The following is a 22,774-nucleotide window of genomic DNA, read 5'->3' as shown; positions in this document are numbered from 1 at the left end:
TGTCTTCTTTTATCTTTTCTAATTTCTATCTTAAGATTCTTTTTACATTCCTTATATTCCTCAAGCACCTCATTTACTTCATGCTGCCTATAATTATTGTAGATCTCCCTCTTTTTCCGAACAAGATGTCCAATTTCCCTTGAAAACCAGGGCTCCTTCCATTTTTTTACTGTTTCCTTTCAACCGAACAGGAACATAAAGATTCTGTGCTCTTAAAATTTCCCCTTTAAATGTCCTCCATTTCTTTTCTACATCCTTCCCATAAAACAAAATGTCCCAGTTCACTCGTTTTAAATCATTTCGCATCTCATCAAAGTTAGCCTTTCTCCAATCAAAAATCTCAACCCTAGGTCCAATTCTGACCCTCTCCATAATTATATTGAAACTAATGGTATTGTGATCACTGGACCCGAAGTGTTCCCCAACGCATACCTCTGCCACCTGTCCCGTCTCTTTTCCTAACAGGAGGTCCAACATTGCCCCTCCTCTAGTAGGTACCTCTATGTATTGCTGCAAAAAACTATCCTGCACACATTGTACAAACTCCAAACCATCCATCCCATTTACCGAATGTGTTTCCCAGTCTATGTGTGGAAAGTTGAAATCTCCCACAATCACTACTTTGTGCTTACTACTAATATCTGCTATCTCCTTACATATTTGCTCTTCAAATTCTCGATCCCCATTTGGCGGTCTATAATACACCCCTATAAGTGTTGCTACCCCTTTCCCACTTCTCAGTTCCACCTAAATAGCCTCCCTAGATGAGCCCAATCTATCCTGCCAAAGCACTGCTGTAATATCTTCCCTGACTAGTAATGCTACACCTCCACCTCTTGCCCCTCCTTTTCTATCACACCTGAAGCATCGAAATCCTGGAATATTTAGTTTGCAATCACAGCCCTCCTGCAACCATGTTTCACTGATCGCCACAACATCATACTTCCAGGTGTCTATCCAGACTCTAAGCTCATCCACCTTTCTTACAATGCTCCTAGCATTAAAATATGCACATTTAAGAAACCCCCCGCCTCTTATTCTCTGTTTATTTCTTTTTTTTTCTTTCTCCTCTTGTGCCCAAGTGCTTCCCTTTTCTGCTTCCTGCCTCCCATTCTGTCTACTAGCTTTCTCTATTTGAGTCCCTCGCCCCAACCATTCTAGTTTAAAGTCTCCCCAGCAGCCTTTGCAAATTTCCCCGCCAGGATATTGGTCCCCCTCGGGTTCAAGTGCAACCCATCCTATCTGTACAGGTCCCACCTTCCCCAAAATAAGTCCTAATGATCCAGAAACTTGAATCCCTGCCCTCTGCACCAGTCTTTCAGCCACGCATTTATCCTCCACCTCGCTCCATTCCTACTCTCATTGTCGTGTGGCACAGGCAGTAATCCTCAGATTGTTACCTTTTTGGTCCTTTTCCTTAACTCTCCTCCCAACTCCCTAAATCCTCCCTTCAGGACCTCTTCCCTTTTTTTACCTATGTCATTTGTACCTATATGTACCACGACCTCAGGCTCCTCTCCCTCTGATTTCAGGATATCTTGGACGCGTTGAGACACGTCCGAGACCTTGGCACCAGGGAGGCAGACCACCATCCTGGTCTCCCGACTGCATCCACAGAATCGCCTATCTGACCCCCTAACAATAGAGTCCCCAATTACTATTGCCCTCTTCTTTTTGTCCCTACCTTCAGGAGCAACAGGGCCGGTCTCTGTGCTGGAGGCCCGTCCGCGGTCGTTACTGCCCCCGGGCAGGCTGTCACCCCCATCCGTACTCAAACAGGAGTACTTATTTGCAAGGTGTACCGACATTGGAGTACTCACTCGTCCCTGCCTCTGCCCCTTGCCCTTCCTTAGTGTGACCCACATGTCTCTCTCCCGTGGTTTTGGAGTGACCACCTCCCTATAACTCCCCTCTATGACCTCCTCACTCTCCCTGACCAGACAGAGGTCATCGAGCTGCTGCTCCAGGATCCTAATACGGTCCCTTAGGAGCCCCATCTCGCAGCACCTGGACGTCTGTAGGGCCATCCGACACCATGACCTCCCACATCTGACATCCCGAAAAGTACACTGCTCTGGCTGTCATTCTCCCGCCTTACCCTGGATCCGATACAAGTATAATACAATAGAAACTGCTGGGAGAAATCAGCAGGTATCTGACTCACAACAGCTGCTCCCTCTTGACCTTTAAACTGCACCTTTATTATATAAACAAAAAGCACTGTACCTTTAGCTCACTGTACCCTTAGCTCACTGTACCTTTAACCAGAAAGCAGAAATGCTAACCTGAGGTTGCACCCAATCAGCTGCTTCCTCTAGTCTGCTTCCACCAATCAGCGGCTTCCACCAGAACCCTCCCTATGAAGTGTGGAACGTTACAGATTTCTGTAAGCCCTGACCCTCCTCCACTCGCTCCAACGATCCCGGGCCTCTGTAAAAGCAAGCCCCGCGCTCGATTTATATACTCACAGCCCTGACCCCCTCCACTCGCTCCAACGATCCTGGGCCTCTCAGACTTAAGATGTGCTTACTTTATATTATTATGCAGAAATGCAGTAGAACTCCAGTAGTACATGTTTCTCATTCATTAGAAAAAATAGAAAGCGTGCCTACTCTTTTTTCTTTATTTCCAAGGCCATTAATATTATTTTCTGAATGGTTGAGTGAGATAAAGAAGTGAACTTTTATTAAATGTTTTCATAAATCAGCGTAAAGATGGATCAGATGAACTGGGTACTTTATTCTACCAATTAATCTGAAAAATGTAAATGGTGCAAAGTGTTATTGAATTCACCAATTGTAAAAGGATGGCTTCTTCAAATTTTCTGAGCCAAGTGAAACCATACGCATTTAAATGATTTTACTCGGTTAGTTGAATTTTACTGTACAGCAATGGATATATGCATTCCTACATGAAGGCCTTAGGCCACCATATCCTTGGCCAAGTTAACTACATGCACTGCATTGTGGCACACACAGAGGGGGAGAGAAAGCTGAAAATGAGAGCTGGGTGTGGGGGCAAGTGATAGCTGCTTACAGGTGAGGGGTGTGATTGGCAGATGGGTGGAGTGTCAAAGGCTAGATGTGAAAAGTAAACAAAAGGGTGCCGGATAAGGAAAGAAGGAGGAAGGGAAAAGCTCAGGGTGACTATGGTGGTAGGAGATAATGGGAGAAATGTGTATGCAGGTGTTTGGGGGCACAGGGGGAAGAGTGGAGGAGTGGGAGCCTGGTATTCCTTAAAATTGGAAGAACAGCATCTTGCATTCCACATGGGTAGCCTACAAACCAACAGTATGAACAATGAATTTTCCGATTTCAAATAATACCTCCTCTCATCTCCCACCACCCCTAGTCACCCTGTTTCTGTACCCTCTTCTGTCGCTCATTTTCCATCTGGAATTTCCCTTTAATCCCCTCTCTTTCCCTCCTCATGTCGCCTTGCACCCATATCTCTTTCTCTGATTTGACATTTCACTTTGTCTCTTCTTTCCTTATTTGATACTCTTTTCTCTCCTTTTATCCACGAGCCTTTGTCATTTACTGCTTGATCCTTGATCTGCTCCTTGCATCACCATCTGGGCTGTCGGCCGGTCACCTTCCAGCAATAATTGGACAACTGACTGCTCGTCTACTGAATGTCTACTGCAGGGTACGATAGGTCTGGATTTCTGGAAAACCTTTCAAGAAGTGAAATTTCATAAATCCATCAGGATAGGCGAAATGCATTAATTTGGTGCAGTACAGAGCAAAAACTGGAGCGATAAACTGAGGACACCGAGCCTGAAGAGTCAATGGCAAAACTATTGGAAACCAAGTATTCCAAATTAAGTGGTGGCTGCAAAGCCAAAATGGCACAAGTTTAACGTATACTTCACCTATTTGTATCTGACGGTAATCCTCCAGCCATCAGCAGTCTGCCCTTTGTTTCAAGGGGGTGGGGGGAGGCTAATAGAGTGTTTACAAGCTTCTTTGAAACTTGTTCCCGGCAGAGCTAAAACCAAAGGTTTCAGGTTCAGGAACTGCCCTCCGCAAATGAAAATTATGAAGCAGGTGGCCAATAAATGCCCTATTATTTTGGTTGCAAGAATAGCTGAACTAATTTTGGGAGTGCTTGGGAACATAATTCCTGTGCCATGTAAACAAGTCTGTATTTAGCTTTAAGATATTTTTTTCTCCAACAGAAATTCGATGTTACACTATTTGCAACGTTATGCAGAATCCAAATTAAGTACGATGAACCGTGGAATGTCAATTTTACTTCACTAATTTAAAAAAGTGTTTAACTCAAGTGTTTATATTCATTCATGGAGCTAAAAACATAATCAATGTTTCACCTCTTGTCACATTATATCAGGTTTCTTTCATCAGGTGTATGCTGACAAGTAGTATATTACGTTTTAGTTGGATTATTTGGAACAAAGCTCATGATTTTAAAATAAACTTCATTTATTTCTTCCCTTCTGTTATAAAATGCATTTTGCACAAAAGCATTTCCTGCTGAATTACAACTTCCAGTAAAACTGCTGTGAATATTCACCACAACCTACATTGTCTCAATCAAACAAATTAGAATGACAAAAGATAACAAGGCAATAGTAAAATGATTTTTTTTTAAAAGGCTTCACTTGTGTGGATCAGTAATAAGCCACTGGATCCTAGTTAGGATCACAGTGATTTGATTATTTCAATGGTTTAAGCAATTAGATTAATTGCTGTAACTGAGAAAAAGTTGTCGGGGGTTCTGTTAATTGCCTGCAGTTTACACAAGTAATAAAATTGATGGTTTTGCACAATTATGAAACCTATTAATTGTGAATGGCATAATGAGTTCATGATAGGGAGATGTTTGTGCATGATTTAAATGGAATTGCTATGTTTGCAGTCACAACTAATGCGACAGATGTGACATTCAATTGTTTTATATCGTAATAATTTCATTTGCATAACAGAATGTACATGACTCTTTAAATTAGTTGATCTTCTATCAATTAACTGCAAGATCTAAATGGCCTCCTGTCATATATAGTTACTTCACTGTGTAACTCATTTCAGTCAAGTGTGTGGAATTTGTTGCTTCACGGCAGATTCTTTGAATTATGTCAGCAGTTTAATTTGTTGGCTGAAACATTTTCTTTCCTTTGTCAATTGGTCTGTCTGACAATGTGGTTCTGCACTTCTACAAAATTCCAAACCCAGAACGTTTGGAATCAAGCCAATTTTATTTTCACTCTGTTCTCTTCTGACACTATTTGTTCAGCTGGGAATCATGCAAGCAATGGATTAAATCTACCAAATGTCTGCTAGTAATTACTTCTGGAACTGCGGACACTTAGGGGTCCTCTGTTGTGACACTGAGTTCCCCATAGAGCTTAGCCCTTGCAAAATCTTCCTTGGCTTACAGTAGCTGATGGCCTCCACAGCTGGTGATATAGGCATTAATGATTAGAGTAACCACTGAGACTCTGAACAGGAATTAAGGAATTGGATCATGCCTTGATGAGGCATTATCTGATGTACAGTGTACAATTTTGATCTTCTTGCATGAAGAACTTATCATGGAAAGAATGTAGCAGACTCATCTCATTTGTTCCAGGCAATGCAGGTTTCTCCCTGAGGAGAGACTAAGTGGTGGTCTTTGTTCCTCAGAGCTGTGGAGAATAAAATTTGTTGAAATTATAATATTCTTGCAGGGCTCAATGGTGTTCATGCAAAACTGTTGATTCCCCTGGCCGAGGAGTCAATAACACTCAGATTGTGAACATTTAGGTTTCAGGGGTTTTTCACAGAGAAAGTCTGGAATATTTAGAATTGACCTCACTGCAGCAATGTCTTGGTTACTGAATTCTATCAAAATAGAGATTAACAAATAGCGATTAATTTTTAATTTGATGGAGATATCTCAAAATAGTGATGTATGGTAAGAAAATCAAAGGACATGGGATACTTCAGGAAAATGGAGCTGAGGTAGAAATTCCACATTAGCAGATTTATATACGTTCTAAATTTTTGTTGTTTACACTTGTAGATAGAACAAATGGTCTAATGGTATTTCTAGCCAGTTAAAGTTATAAAAGCAAAAAAAATTTTTTTATACATGCAAAAAAAAAAGCAAAAAATCAAAGTGATTGTAAATTTGGTCAAAAAGAAAAACGAAGCACATGTAAGCTTTAGAAAGATGAAATCAGAGCCTTTATGGAATATAAAGCAATCAGGAATGAACTCGAGTGGGCAATTAGAAGAACCAAATGGGATCATGAGGTGTCTTTGATGGATTAAGGAAAATGCCGAGTCTTTTATACATGCATTTAAAAAAAAAGGGGGAACCTGGGCAAAAATATTACTTGTTGATCAAGATTGCATTGTGATCTTAGATAAGATGCTTAATTGTCCATTTTGCTACAGTTTTTTGTGTTATCTGCAAACTTACTAACTATGCCATCTACATTCACATTCAAATAGTTCCTATAAATTACAAACAACTAGTAGAACTAACAGTAATCCTATGGCACATTATTTGTTATAGGCTTCCGGCCTGAAAAACAATTCTCCCAGACCACCCTCTGTCTCCTATTTTCAAGCCAATTTTGTATTCAGTTGTCCTGCTTACCCTGGATCCCGAAATATCTAACTTTCCAGACCATGTGGTATCTTGTCAATGGTAACTATTTTTAGAAGGACTTAATAGTATATTTGTAAATGATGGATATTGGGCTCAGTATTGTATCACAAATTCTACAAATGCTCTGTAAACTCATTTAGTTTGTGTATGTTACCATAGAAATTAGCATATGCTGCTAAAAAAGACATTTTGAAGAATTATAAAAGCTTAATAAAGTAATATGTTTCCAGGAAGATTTTGTGACGGATAACAAATCCAATATTTTAAGATGTTTTCAGTTAAAACTAGCTTATTTCTTTTCCACTTTAAACAACACGGAAGACTGATTGATTCTATTAATTTCTAATCCTCAAACAGATTAAAATTAAAGTGAAGCTGATGAACTTTTAAAATCAACCACAATGGACAGGATTGTGTAATGTTTGAGTAGCTGCGATATAAATATGCTGTTAAGCTTTAAAAGAGAGTGTGAATAAGATGAATGGGACTTAGAGCTGCTGCTTGAAGGCAGAAGCACGGAAATGGATTGTGAGGCAGTGAGGCACAGGGACTAAGACAGGAGAGATGTTAACCAAAATAAATATACAATCTTCTGCTAACTTAAAACAATGTGGAAAGTGTGATTCAGCTATATCTAGGAAGCTAAAGATCATGGTCAATTGAAAGGTTTATATCGTTTCAAATAAGATCATTAAGCCTGAGGAGTGGATAAGTTTAAAAATAAATGATGACCTCCACATTGATGAACATAAGTACATAGAAATGAAACAGGAGTTGGTTGCGTGACATATCACATAGGATCACTGCAATGCAATAGGGTCACAGTTGAGAGTATTCCTCAAGTTACTATCTGATCCCTCAATCCTTTGATTAATTTTGCATCCAGAAATGAATCAATTTCAGCTTTAAATAAACCCTATGACTGAAACTACATTTGGTATACTGTGTGCAGTTTTAGCCACTGTACTAAAGGAAAGACATTACCTTTTTTGAAATGGTGCATTATGTAGTGTAAATTCCATCAGAGCAATGAGTATCATAGAAAGTGACAAATAATCATGGAATCGTACAGCACAGAAACAGGCTCCAAGTCAACCTTGTCCATCCTAACTAATAAGCACCCATTTGTACAATTCCCATTTAATAACTGCTTGGACCATGGGCTCCAATGCCTTAGCGATTCAAGCCTCACCTAGAAACATAAATATGTGAGAGTATTTACTTCTACCTCCTACTCAGACTGTACACTTCAGATTTCAACTACACTTTGGTGAACCAGTTCTACCTCAGATCCCCTTTAAACCTCCTACTGTTGTGCTAAACTTGTCCTCCAGATTTAGATACCTCTGGTAAGTGAAAGGATTTTCTACTATCTAGCATATTTATTTATCTCATAACTTTGCATTCTTCCATCAGGCATCCCCTCAGCCTGCTCCACGCCAAGAGAAACAAATGTTCATATCCAGTTTCTCGTTGTAACACAAATATACTATCACAAGCCTCATCCATGTGAATCTCCGCTACAGCCTATCCAGTGCAATCATGGCCTGCCTGTTGTGCAGTGACCAGAAATAAACTTCATGTGGAGCCTGACTATTATTTTGCAAATTGTTACCATTGCCTCCCTTCTTTTATATTCAATGCTCCAAATAATAAAGGCAAATTTCTTGTACACTTCCTTCATTATATTTTCTACTCATGATACCTCTCTCAGTGATCTTTGGACTTGTATAGTAAGGCTCCTTTGATATGCAGATAGATATAGATATGCCATTTATTGTCACTATACATGTACAGTGAAAGTGAAAGCTGCTCGTACTCAGTGCATACATACAATTTAGCACAAAAAAACAAGAAACAGAAAAAAATCAAAAAAGCAGAAGGGAGAAGGGGGGGGGGGTAGTGTATGGGGTATCATAGAAAGTGACGGGAATAGGTGCACAATTTCTGCGGCGCTACATACATATATACATATATACAGATGGAAGTCCGTGGTGTTGGGCAGTGAAATCAGTGCATGTGTGAATTTAGAATTAATAGTAGTTATAATTCTCGGAAAGCAACTATTCCTGAGTCTATTTGTCCTGGATTTGATGCACCTATAGGGCGGCAGGTCGAACAGTCCAAACGCAGGATGGGAGCTGTCTTTGATGATCTTCTTTGCCCTGCTAAGGCAGCGGGAGGTGTAGATGTCCATCAGGGAGGGGAGAGGGCAGCCAATGATCCTCTGCGCTGTCCTAGTTACCCTCTGAAGCCTCTCAGTATTGCTCCTTAATACTCCTTAGGACCTTACCATTCATTGCATGCAAGCCTAATTAGTCCTTCCCAAATACATAATTAACCATTTACATAGATTAAATCCCATCTGTTTTACCAATAGATCAACCTTGTATAGTAACCTGAAAGTATCCTCATCACTGTTACAGCAGCTACAGCAAGATTGTTCAAGTCATCTGCAAACTTACTGATCAAACCTCTATGTGTTCAAGTAATTAATACTGTATATATAATAACCTGTAAGGGCTCGAAACCAATCCCTCTTGTCATAGTGATAGGAGTAGAATTAGGCCATTCAGCCCATCAAATCTACTCTGCCATTTAATCATGGCTGATCTATCTCTCCATCCTAATCCCATTCTCTGGCCTTCTCCCCATAACCTCCGACACCTGTACTAATCAAGAATCTATATATCTTTGCCTTTAAAATATCCACAGACATGGCCTCCACAGCCTTCGGTGTCCAAGAATTGCACAGATTCACCACCCTTCTGATTAAAGACATTTCTCCTAATCTCCTTTCCAAAAGAACGTCCTTTAATTCTGAGGCAATGACCTCTAGTCCTAGACTCTCCTATTAGTGGAAACATCCCCTCCACATCCACTCTATCCAAGCCTTTCACTATTTTGTATGTTTCAATGAGGTCCACCCCCCCCCCCCCCCCCCTCATTCTTCTAAATTCCAGCAAGTACAAGCCCAATGCCGACAAATGCTCATCATAGGTTAATCTACTCATTCCAGGGATCATTCTTGTAAACCTCCTCTGGACTCTCTGCGGAGCCAAGATTCAAGATTCAAGATTCAAGATGCATTTAATTGTCACATGTGCCAGATGGCACAGTGAATTGAAATTCCCATACAGCTATACAATAAAAAAAATAAAGAACACACACTATAGAATTTGACATAAAACATCCCCCACACAGCAGAATCAAAGTGGCGGCCCTCTGCAAGGCGCCCCAGGACTCCACGATGACGGTCAGCGCCGCCCGCATTGGAAGCTCTCCGCACCAGAGCTCCACGATGTTGAAGCAGCGGCCCAACGTTCCGGAGCTCCAAACGGTGATCCAGGTAGGCATCGCCCGCTCCGCGGTGACTCCAGCGCTGCGCCGCCGCTGTAGCAGCCCCGGTCCGGTTCCCGGTCCCCGGCAGGAAAGGCCGCTCCGATCCAGCTGGTAGGCCGCGAAGTGGGGGGCGAGGACGCGACTCGGAGAAATAGTCGCGTCCCCGCCAGGAAGAGACTGCCCCCCTCCCCCACATAGAAAAGTTAAAGTTTCCCCCAACAGAAAACTTTAGACTAACTAGCCAAAACATCCTTCCTCAGATATAGTGCCCAAAATTGTTCACTATATTACAAATGTGGCCTTACCAGCACCTTATAGTCTCAGCATTACATCCCTGTTTTTTGTATACAGGCTCTCTTGAAATAAATGCGAGTAAATGCTAATTGAGTTTGCTTTCTTTACCACTGATTGACTTGCAGATTAACTTTTGGGGAATCCTGCACCAGCACTTCCAAGTCCCTTTGCATTTCCGATTTCTGGTTTATCTCCCGATTTAGAAAATAGTCTACGCCTTTATTCCTACTACCAAAATGCACGACTCCACTCTTTGCTGCACTATATTCCATCTGCCACTTCTCTGCCCATTCTCCCAAAATGTCCGCCCTTCTGCAGAGTACCTGCTTTCCCTACACTATATGCCTCTCCACCTATTTTCATATTATCCGCAAATGTGGCCACAAAGCCTTCAATCCTCTCATCCAAATCATTAACTAATTGTGCTCACAGGCTTCCAGCCACAAAAACAGCCATCAACATCATCCCCTACCTCATATTACCATGTCAATTTCATGGGATTTCAAGTGCTTGGATTTCATGGGCTCTCCAAAAGGACCAGTTTTCCATGTGCGACCTTGTCAGATCGTGCTGTTCAGTCAGTACACTGTTGTTTTGAAAAACTCACGGAAAATGATCTTACAGGATCACTCTCTAACAAAGTCATGCTGTCATGAGGTAGGTGCAGCATTGGCACTCACCCCGGAGACAGGCACCCCCATTAACCCCCACAAGGAAAATTATGGAATTTATGGAGGCAATCAATCGTCCCCACGTTGGGGAGGGGGGTGTGGGGTGGAAGGGGAGGGGGAGATGTCTAGTGGAGGGGAGACATAACCAGGGCAGGGGGGTAGTGTAATTTGGCCACTCTTTGTCCTCCCCTCTCCCTCTCCCCCCCCATTTGGAAGCGATCTCATAACCCTCTCCTAAAACCTCTCTCCCTCCTCCCCCCTCCTCGCTCCCCTCCTACTCAGACTGTCTCCCCCTTCCCCTTTCTCATACTCTCTTTGGTGAACCTCTCCCCTCTCTCAGATCCCCTTTAAACCTCCTATTCCCCTGCTATACCTTCTCTGCTCCAGATTCTAAATACCTCTGGTAAGTGAAAGGATTTTCTACCCCCTATCTCCCATATTTATTTATCTCTCCTCTCCCTCTCTCCCCCCTCCCCTCCTCCTCTCTCTCCTTCCCTCCCTCCTCCCTCCCCTCCTCCTCCCTCTCCTCTCTCCCCTCCTCACTCCTCTCTCTCCCCTCTCCCCTCTCTCCCCTCTCCTCTCCTCCCCCCTCTCCTCTCCCCCTCCTCCCCTCCCTCTCTCCTCCCTCTCCTCCTCTCCTCTCTCCTTTCCTCCTGCTCTCCTCCTCCCCCCTCCTCTCCTCTCCCTCCCCTCTCCTCTCCGCCCTCCCCCAATTGCCGTCCTCCTCTCCTCTCCTCTCCTCCCCTCTCCTCTCCTCTCCTCCTCCCCCTCCTCCCCTTTCCCCCCCTCTCCTCCCCTCTCTCCTCCCCGCCTCTCCTCCTCCCTCTCCCCTCTCCCCCTCTCCCCTCTCTCTCTGAAAGGAGGGAGGAGGGGAGTAGAGGAGGAGAGGGGATGAAGCTGGAGTCTAGACAAACGCACTACCTGATACATTTAAGATTCCTTGCGCTGAACATTGGATTATTTATCTACATACAAACAGGTCTGATTGACTTAACCCTCTCCTCTCCCTCTCTCTCCCTCTCTCTCTCTCTCCCTCTCCCTCCTCCTCCCCCTCTCCTCTCCCTCTCTCTCCCCCCCCTCCTCTCCTCTCCTCTCTCCCCCCTCTCTCTCCTCTCCTCTCCCCTCTCTCCTCTCTCTCTTCTCCTCCTCTCCTCTCTCTCTCTCCTCCTCCTCTCCCCTCCCCTCTCCTCCCTCTCTCCCCCCTCTCTCCTCTCCTCTCTCTCTCCCCCCCTCCTCCCCCTCCCCCTCCCTCTCCTCCTCCCTCCCTCCCTCTCTCTCTCTCTCTCTCCTCTCCCCCCTCCCTCTCCTCTCTCTCTCCCCCCCTCAGAATCTCTATCTCCTCTCTCCCCTCCCTCCCCTCCACTCCACCTCCTCCTCCTCTCTCCCCTCCCTCTCCCTTCCCTTTCTCTCCCCTCTCCTCTCCTCTCTCTTCCTCTCCCTCTCCCCCCCTCTCTCCCTCTCTCCCTCCCCCCCCCCTCCCCTTCTCCTCTCCTCTCCTCTCTCCTTCTCGCCCCCTCCTCCCCCTCCCCCCCCCCCCCTCCCCCTCCTCCCCTCCCCTCCTCCCCTACTCCTCTCCTCTCCTCCCCTCTCCCCTCCTCTCCTCTCCTTCCTCCCCTCTCCCCCCTCTCATCTCCTTTCCTCCCCCCCCCTCCCCTCCCCCCCTCTCCTCTCCCATTCCCCCTCCCCCCCTCCTCTCTCCCTCCCCCCCCTCCCTCTCCCCTCCCCCTCCTCCTCTCTCCCTCTCCCCTCCCCCCTCTCCTCTCCTCTCCCTCTCCTTCCCCTCCTCTCCCCGCTCTCCTCTCTCCCCCCCAGTCCCCCTCTCCTCCCTCCCTCCTCCCTCCCCCCTCCTCCCCTCCCCCCTCCACCTCCCTCTCTCCCTGATCTCCTCCCCACTCTCCCCTCCCCTCTCCTCCCCCCTCCCTCCTCCCTCCTCCTCTCTCCCCCTCTCTCCCCCTCTCCTCCTCTCCCCTCCCCCCCTCTCTCGCTCTCCCCTCCCTCCACCTCTCTCCCCCTCTCTCCCCCCCCCTCTCCTCCTCCCTCCCTCCGACTCCCCTCTCTCCTCTCTCCCCCTCCCATCGCTCCCTTCTCCTCCCCCCCCCTCCCCCCTCCCTCTCTCTCCGCCTCCCTCCGCTCCCTCCTCTCTCCCCTCTCTCCTCTCCCCCCCTCCTCCCCCCCCCCGTCCTCCCCTCTCCTCCCCCTCCTCCCTCTCCTCCCCCTCCCCTCCCTCCCTCCCCCAGTCCCCCCTTCCACTTCCTCTTCTCCCTCTTCCCTCCATCCTCTCCTCACCCTCCCCCCCCTCCCCCTCCTCTCCCCCCCTACCCCTTCCCCTCCCTCTCCCTCCCTCAGCTCTCCCCCCTCCCCTCTCTCCCCTCCTCTCTGTCTCCTCCTCCTCCTCCCTCTCCTCTCTCCCCCTCCCCCCTCTCTCTCCCTCCCTCCCCTCTCTTCCCTCTCTCTCCTCTGCCTCTCCCTCCTCCCTTCTCCTCCCTCCCCTCTCCTCTCCTCTCCTCTCCTCCTCTCTCCTCCCCTCTCTCCTCCCCTCTCCTCTCCTCCCCTCTGCTCTCCTCTCCTCACATCCCCTCCCCTCCCCTCCCCATTCCTCTCCCCTCTCCTCTCCCCTCTCCTCCCTCTCCCCCCCCTCCCCTCTCCCCTGCACTCCCTCCTCCCTCTCTCCCTCTCCTCTCTCTCTCCCCTCCTCTCCCCTCCCTCCTCTCTCTCCTCCTCCGAGTCCCCCTCTCTCCCCCCTCCCTCCCCCCTCCTCTCCTCCAAAATCCTCTCCTCCTCTCCTCTCCCGCCCTCCCCCTCCCCCCTCCTCTCTCCCTCTCCTCCCCTCTCTCTCCCCCTCCCTCCTAATTTTCCCCTCCCCTCTCCTCTCCTCCCCCCCTCTCTCTCTCCCCCCCCCCGCCCTCCTCCCCTCTCCCCCCCTCCTCCTCCCTACCCCCTCTTCCCCCTCTCGCCTCCCTCTCATGAGGTCTCTCAGCCCTCTCCTCCCCTCCTCCCCTCCTCCCTCTCCCTCCCCCCCCTCTCCTCCCCTCTTCTCCCCTCTCGTCCCTCTCCCCTCGTCTACTCCCCCCCTCCCTTTCACCTCTTCTTCCCCCCTCCCCCACCTCCTGGGGATTTCCTCCTCTCTCTCCTCCCCTCCCCTCCTCCCCTCTCCCTCGCCTCTCCCCCCTCCCGCCCCCCACTCCCCCCCCCTCCCCTCTCCTCCCTAATCTCATCCTCTCCCTCTCTCCTCTCTCTGCTCCCTCCTCTCTTCCTCTCTCTCTCCCTATCCTCCTCTCTCCATCGTTCTCACTTTCTCTCCTCTCCCTCTCTCCCCTCTCTCTCCCCCCTCTCTCCCCCCTCTCCCCCCCTCTCCCCCTCCCCCTCCTCCTCTCCCCCCCCCTCCTCCCTCTCCCTCTCTCCCCTCTCCCCCCCCCCTCTCCTCTCCTCCTCTCCCCTCCCTCGCTCTCCTCCCCCCCCCTCTCCTCTCCCTCTCCCCCCCTCTCTCCCCCTCCCCCTCCCCCCTCCAACTCTCAATTTCCCTCTCATCCCCCTCCCTCCTTTTCCCTCCCGTTTCCTGGCCCTCCTCATCTCCTCTAACTTACAAAATGGTCCTCCCCCCCACTCCCCTAATTTGCTGATATGCTTACCTGTTACTTTCTATACTCCCCAAAAGACAGCTGTATTTCAGCCCTTTTTTGTCTTGTGTTTAATTTTTTTTATTCCTCAGTATCCCTCGAAATCAAGGTTTCCTGGGACACGATATCCATACATTTCACTCTGCTCTGAACTCTCAATATTGCACAGTTGAATCCCTTGCATTTGTGGCATGGGAGTAGCTGCTTCCAGCTTATTTTTGCCAGCTCCCATGATATGAAAAGTGACCTTCTCCCAGTTCAAGATCCTAATTTCCAGATGTTTGTTATCCCTTTCCATAGCTATTTTGAAACAGTGTTCTAGCCGCTATGTCCAAGATGTTTTCCCGCTAACACTTCAATAACTTAGTTTGCTAAATTCATAAAGTTTAGATTCAATGCTGCCTCTTCTCTGGTATGACTTTCTATGGAGATACAAGAGACTGCAGATGCTGGAAACTTGAACAAAAAAAGCAGAGTATTGAAAAAACACAGTGGGTCAGCCAACATCTGTGGAGAAAAATGGGCAGTTGTTTATCATGGCGTATATCCAAGGTAGGAAAGGTTAGATTCTTGCATAACAATGTAATCTTAGGGAATTGATGTGGGAGAGGGATGGGAAAAAGGATTTGTTACTGCATTGGCCATAATCTTGAATAGCACAACAGACTAGAGGACTATTCCTGACATGACTGTTCCTGTTTCAATTTCTTGGTTTGCCTGATACCACTCAACGAGCTCAGTCTTCAAGTTCAAGTTCAAGTTCAAAATGTATTTGTCACATGCACGCTGGAAATGTAATTTATCATGCAGCGTTACAATTAAAAGACGACACAATAAACAATATAATTCAACACAGACATCCACCACAGCATTCTTCACTGGAAGGCAATACAGTTCAGACAGTCCTCCTCCTCCTCCTCCTCCCTTGTTCACCCGTGGTAGGGCCCCTGACCCTCCGTAGTTCTGTAGTTGCCGCTATGGACTGCCTGATGTTCAAGTCCTCTGGTCAGGATGATCGGAACGCCGATGTCGAGACAGGTCGAGCACACCCCGTGGCCCAGATCTCCCAAGTCGACCACCTCCTTTCCGGAGATTGTAGCTTCCAGATGTTGTAGGCCACAGGCCGGCGGTTGGATCGCTTCTCTGGCAACCCCTGGCAAGGCGGTCTGCGATGTTAAAGTCCCCGCTGAGCCGCTGCTGATGCTCTGGGCGCGTGATGTTAAAGTCCCCGCTGCGCCGCTGCTGATGCTCTGGGCACGTGATGTTAAAGTCCCCACTGTGCCGCTGCTGAAGCTCTGGGCCCGACTCCGGGAAAGGCCGCAGCAAACCAGCTGTAAGTCCAAAAGTTGCAGCTCCTTCGAGGTAGGTGCCTGAAAATGGTTTCCCCCTATTGCTCCCCCACCACCCCCCACACAAGACATACAGAGAAACACTAAAACATACTTTTGGACTTGCTTAAGAAAAAAGAAAAGTTGAAACAACGAACCCGTTGCAGGCGAGGCAGCGTCACCAGAACCAAATTCTTGTTCCCTGCTGAACTCATAGGTAAGTACCTTCCTGCCCTTCTTCACCTCAATTGAGGCATCAGTGTCCTGACCATAATCTGAAGCAGAGTCTGGGTCGGCAGCAGGAGCAACAGTACCTGTAGTCATGACAGGGCAGCCAGTCCGCCGGGTTGGGGTAGGTGGTGGAGACTCGGGCCACCTCCCTGGTCTCCTCCTGGACCTCCTCCTCCTCCAGGGTCTCCTTCTCCAGGACCTCCACCTGCCTGGTGGGTCGGGATGGGGTATTGGTCTTGCCCCTGTGCTGTCCCTTCCTTCTCCTTGGAGCCATTTTACAATGCTCAAGGTCTCCAACAAAAAAATTCAGGAACTCCATGCACTTTATTTTTACATGATCACGTGTTTTTCCAAAGTCGCTACTTGACTTCTCTTGACTTCTCTTGACGACAACCTGGCGACGCCTATGACAGCACCTACCTCAGGAGAAGACAAGTTACGACAAGCCCACAGTCACCAACTGTCACCCAAAAGTTTTGAACATTTCAAAATCTAGCGGCGACCAGAAAAACGCTATGACTCTTTGTGCGACTGAGGAGACGACTCACAACCATACTGGCGACACCCCGGCGACCGTGTGGCGATTGCCTGGTCACTGGAAGTTGCCTAAAAAATCGCCTAAATGGGACAGGCCCTTAAAGGATGTTGAGAGCACCCAATCATATTTAATGTTCACATTTTAGATACAATGATACCATGTGATATATAAGACATGATGTCATGCATTAAAATACCTAGGCCGCTGTTTTTGATGTTCATGGATAATCGTTAAATAACCTTTAGTTAAAATTTACACTTCAAGAAATGTTATGGGTAACTGCTGCTTTCCAGAAGCTGTTTGCTCGCTCCAACTTATGGCCTGTTGTTTAAAAGCAACAGGAAAATACATTTCCACAGCATCAATAATCCACTTTAAACCACCCCAAGACACCTACAAATGTATTATTATTCAAAAAAGGATATTCGAGCAAGCTGATTCACAGAAGTAGGTTTTGTAGAGGATTTTAAGAAGTGAATTTTAGAGCTTAAGGCCAAGGCATCTAAAACCCAGCCATTAAATGTTGGAGCAATTAAAATCAAAGTTAACCTAGGGGCTTCAATTTGCTGAGTTTAGATATCTTGTGTAACTATGGAGCTGGAGGAGCTTTCAGATAGTAGAGAGTCTAATATATGAAACCTATGATATGAGCCCTAAGATATGAAAACAAAGATTAGAATTTTTGGATCGAGTGATTACTCTACTCAAAGCCACAGTGTAGGTGTGATGGGTAAACAGCACTTGTGTAGGTTAAGAGATGGACACTAGAGGTTTGAATTACTTTATGCTTAAGGAGAATATAAGGCAACCAAAAATAATCACATCTTGAAGTAAAAATTTATGGGTGAAAATGACTAGAGGTTTAGCAACTGATAATCTGACAACATGCAGTTAGTGTGTATTGTAATGTGATTGGAGAAATTGAGATTGTGAAAGGAAAATTGGCTTCATTGTTATGCCTTATCTAAAAAATCATCCTTTATTTCTCAAGTTATTAATGAAAATGTTCAAAGCTTTGAATTAAAAAAACCGCTGTCTTTCGCTGATGACGTCACAATGGGTCTGCTCCTTGCGCCATTCTTCATCGCGCTGCGAGCGGCTGCCTCGGCTGGGATCCGCTGCTCTCCCCGCTGCTCCACCCATTGCTCTCCCTGCTGCCACCCAACCCGCTCCCCCCCTCCCCCCCCTCCTCCTCCTCCTCCTCCCCCTCCTCCTCTCCCCCCCCTCCTCCACCTATCCCTCCCTCCTCTCTCCCCCTCCCTCCTCCGGTCCCCCTCCCTCCTCCTCTCCCTCCCCCCATCCCCCTCTCCCCCTCTTCCTCTCCCTCTCCTCTCCTGCCCTCTCCTCTCCCCTCCTCCTCCTCTCCCCCTCCTCCTCTCCCCCTCCTCCTCTCCCCCCTCTTCCTCACTCCCACTTCCTCTCCCCCCTCCTCGCTTCTTCACTCCCCCCCCCTCTCCCCCCCACTTTCCCCCCCCTCCTCCCCCCCTCTCCCCCCCCCCCCCCCCCCCCCTCTCCCCCCCCTCTCTCCCTCCCTCCCCCCTCCCCTCCCTCTCTCCCCCCCTCCTCCCCTCTCTCTCTCCCCCCCCCTGTCTCCCTCTCTCTTCCCCCCTCTCTCCCCCCTCTCTCCTCCCCCCCTCTCTCCCCCCCCCTCTCCCCCCCCTCTCTCCCCCCCCTCTCTCCCCCCCCTCTCCTCTCTCCCCCCCTCTCTCCCCCCTCTCTCCCCCCTTCTCTCTTCCCACCTCTCTTGCTGTGTCTGCCCTTCTCTCTGTCTCTGCCTCACTCTCTCTCTCTTTCTCTTCCCCCTCTCTGCCCTCTCTCTCTACCCCCCCCTCTCTCCTTCTAGATGTGCCTGCGAGTTGGGGTTATGAGTGGATAGGACGGGGATGGGGTAATAATATTAATATAATATCAAGAGGGGTGATTAGTGTGTGTGTGTGTGTGTGTGTGTGTGTGTGTGTGGGGGGGGGGGGGGGGGATGGTGGTTAATGTGTGTGTGTGAGGGAGGGTGTTTAGTGTGCGTGTGATGCTGCAGGCTGCCCTCCCCCGCAACCACTCGTTGAGGGGACGGGACCCAGTGGGTCCCACTTGGTCTAGTATATATGTGTATATATATATCTATATATATAAGCAAAATCACTTGAACATCAGTTATAGTTAGAGGCTACTGAATTAGATAAACTGACCCATTAGTTTGCTTTAATATTGTTTGAGCCAGGAATATTGGTTAGGACATTGAGAAAACGCTCTGCTCTTCTACAAATTATATTGAGACTATTGCTTTCCTCCTCATTAAGAGAAATATACCTCCAACAATTCACTATACACATGGTGTGCAGTGGAAAATAAGTTTAGATTGCAAATCTAAACTTCATGATGAGAGGTGGCCTTATAATTTAAACTTACAGTTACATGGAGATACAAACTAAATCGAGCTGATACATTTTACTCATGCCATTGTATATTTTGATTGAAACTGGTCCTTGCAGAAAGGAATCTGCAACATACAAAGCTTTAGCTTTCTTCCATCAGTCTCCAAACTGGTGGATTAAAAGCATTATTCATGTTCAGATAATATGCCGATCTTGGTTTGACAGGGGAGGAGGATTGGAAGGAGATTGTTCGGAGACATACATTAGAAGGCATTCAATGAAGCGAGGCTGTGCCGATTAACTAATGTTTGAAAGACTGGGAAACACATATTTAAAGTGAAATGCAAAGGAAACAGATTTGTGAGAGCAACCTCCCATACAGAATGATTTAGGATAATGGAAACAGGGCTTTAAAAATGTAAAATAATTTTCAGGGCTTCTGGTAAAGAGCAAAGGAATGTAATGATTGGATTGCTCTATATACTGCCTGTGCAGACTCAGTGTGCAGAATGTATGATATGATTACCTTGGATAGCACATTAAAAACATGCGTTTGTTGGGTTAATTATAATAATAAACTAATGCCAATACCACATTTTCCGCAATCTTCTCCCAATTTTCTCATTTTTCCAATGAGTAGATTACTTTGAAGTAGTTTAACTATGCATGATGCAATAAGAAATACATTTCAAATGGATAAAAATTGGCTGCTGCTTCCTTAGAGAATGTTAATTAGGAGAAAAAAATGAAAAAAACACAAATCCAAAATTCAGACTGTAGTAAAAATATGACTTGATCTTTAAAGATGTGCCTGAAATGAAAGGGAATGGAAAAGGCATTAAGGTAAGACGGTTGCCTAACATATTTTGGTTCAAAGTTAAGCAATGTAAAATGAAGGTATGGTATTTGACATTGTCAACTCTAGTTTTTCATTAAAGATTCAATATGTCCTGACATTTCACTGCTTTCTCGTTGAGAAAAAATACTGGATTCATATTTTGGTTTGCACCCATACTTCTTGGACAATTATTGATGAAGGTTGTGACTGGGATTGATAGAATATGAAATAATGAAAGCTGAAGGGCCCTTAACTGAAAATGGAAAGCTGTATTTTGCAGAAAAAATGTTGGCATTTCAGTGTGTGAGCGAGCAAAAATTGGAGCATTTCTACCTTGACTGAATAATTGAATAAACATGGGAATCCAGAACCAACAGGTAATTCTTTGCTGGAAATTTCCCTACTCTGCTCCCACGTTGGACATCTTATCGAGAAGGAGAATAACCCAGGTCTATTCTTACCCAAGCATTCTCTTCTGAAATGTCAACGGAGGAGAGCAGCGGCAATGGATCAAGGTTTTTTTGTTTTTTTTAATGTTATTGGGTATATTGAAACGTCTAATGATGTTTTATTTAAATTTCCAGGAATTTATCAAATGCAATCTTATAGTTGGGAATGTCTTTGAATTTCTGAATATTGGAAATTTAGAGACAGATGCATCAGTACTGAAACACATTAGCCATCTGCGCTAACACGATTCTTTATATCTCCCATGCCCATCAGCTCAACCCTGGCACCACTACTTCGTGAGTGAGCCTAGCATTGTGGAAAGCAAGTTACTGAAGAGAATTCTGAAGGATAAGATATATGCAATTGGGTACATTGGGGCTGATTCGTTTTTTGAAGAAGTAACCAAAAAGGTTAATGTGGGCAAAGCAGTAGATGATGTCTACATTAATTCAGTGAGGAACTTGATAAGGTTCCATATGGTAGGTTGGTCTGGAAGATTAAAGCTGAAAGGATAAAAAACAGTAAGATTAAACGAGAACTTACCAGTTTGAAGTTTGATCTTTATTTTATGAGGAGGAACGTTGAGGGAATACGTGAAGAACCCCGCTACGGCGCATGCGTGTCATTCTTCAAAGCAGCGGTGTGAGGTCACAGATACACTATAATGACCTAAGATAGTAAGATTATTAAAGAGATACCAGTTTAAGATATGACCATATGAGGGTGGGAGCGGAGGGCACGTATTCCCTCAACATTCCTCCTCATAAAATAAAGATCAAACTTCAAACTGGTAAGTTCTCATTTAATCTTACTATTTTACTTCGGAGTCACGTGAGTGACTTCGTGAAGATTTCAAAGCTCTGTGACCTCATGCCGTGGACAAGTCCAAGCTTCACAACTGCCTTGGTAGTTTGGGAGAAATTGTTACTGGTATTCAAGAAATACATTCATACCAACATTTTAAACAAAAATGGTAAATAATATTTATTAAATCAATTCATAAACCTTGTAAGCTTCAGGTATAAATTATATAGAACTTAAAATTTTGCCCGAAAACGTTTCTTCTTTACTAACTGGTTTGTTGTAAAATCTGTGAAACGTTTTCTCTGATGACCATCCTGCAGTTCTGAGGATTTTGTCCATCGGTACCTCAAGGCGATTAGCTGCTGATGTAACTGCAGCCCTGGTGGAGTGAGATTTGAATACATTAGTGTCCACTCCTGCCTGAATTAAGCAATATCTCAGCCACCGTGAAATGGTCTGAGTCGAGACTTTATGGTACGGCTACTTATGGCTAATCAAAAAAGCCTTTCCATTGCCTCTGATAGCCCTTGTTCTGTTAATATATAACACAATGTGTTTCACTACACAGAGGCGTTCGTCCTGTGGATAGGCTATGAACTCTATGACCTGACCCGCTGATCCTGGTCTATTTTGCTTAATAAGGTCCTGGATCACGAAAATCAAACTTCCTGTCGCCTCAGTGAAGTTATCCAATCTTAATTTCTGCAATGACTGGACCCTTTACGCTGTGACCAGCGCCATTAGCATTACCATTTTCATAGTGAGTTTGTTCAGCGTTAATGCTGTAGCCGGTGACCAATTCCGTAACATGGTTAGGACTACACTCACATCCCAGATTTGGCTATATCTAGCCCTTGTTGGGTTTGTGTTAAAGATGCCTCGTAACAGTTTTACTACTAGAGGATGTGAGCCCACAGCCTGTCTTTCTGTGCCTTCCCATAAATAACTCGACAAGGCACTCCTAGCACTATTGACCGTGCTGTAACTGAGTCCTTCATAGTGCAGGCTTGTGAGAAATTCTAGCACAGCTGGAACATCCATCTTTCTGTGCTCTAGATTGTTATCCAGGCAGTACTTAGTCCATTTCTTAATATGACATAAATACTGTTTTTGAGTCGAAGTTCTCTGTGCTGCTGTGATCATGTCCACAGTTCTATCAGATAGACCCATATGCCGAAGTGGTTCTTTCAGAGTCTACAAACCAATAAATTCAGATAATTATGGCAAGGATGGCTGTCCCCAGTCACCGGATGCACCAGCAACTGAGGACTATGTCTTAAAGTAATATATGGTGTTAGCACCAAATCCTGAAGCACCGAGAACCATGGTTGGGTAGGCCAATCAGGTACTATGAGAATCCCAGATGCCGAGTCTAGTTGAATTTTCCGTAGTACCCGATTGATGAGGCAGAAAGGAGGAAATGCATAAATGAACCATTTCCCCCAGTGCAGTGAGAATGCATCTGTAGCTTCTGCCCCAGGATCTGGTTCCCATGATATATACCTTGGTAACTGATGATTTAACCTGGATGCAAAAAAAGATCAATATCCGGCATTGCGTACTTTGCTGTGATTTCAGCAAATATCGTTCTGTCTAACATCCATTCCGTATTTTCATTAAATTTTCGTGACCTGGCGTCTGCCACTGAATTAAGTATCCCTGGTAGATACGTAG

The 22,774-nt window shown here is 46.0% G+C and overlaps 1 long non-coding RNA gene across 1 annotated transcript in view; it reads left to right on the top strand.

Annotated features, from left to right (window-relative positions):
- The window catches only part of LOC129702235 (uncharacterized), a 46,685-nt gene extending 41,847 nt beyond the window's left edge, over window positions 1–4,838 (top strand). The window contains exon 3 of the long non-coding RNA XR_008724347.1: window positions 4,354–4,838. This is a non-coding gene — a long non-coding RNA (uncharacterized LOC129702235). The remainder of the gene's footprint in view (window positions 1–4,353) is intronic.
- The last annotated feature ends 17,936 nt before the right edge of the window (window positions 4,839–22,774 follow it).

The sequence above is a fragment of the Leucoraja erinacea genome, chromosome 12, assembly GCF_028641065.1.
Source record: "Leucoraja erinacea ecotype New England chromosome 12, Leri_hhj_1, whole genome shotgun sequence".
Lineage (NCBI taxonomy): Eukaryota > Metazoa > Chordata > Chondrichthyes > Rajiformes > Rajidae > Leucoraja > Leucoraja erinaceus.
Note: the sequence above shows the minus strand (reverse complement) of the source record. Positions and strands in the feature narration are given on the sequence as shown.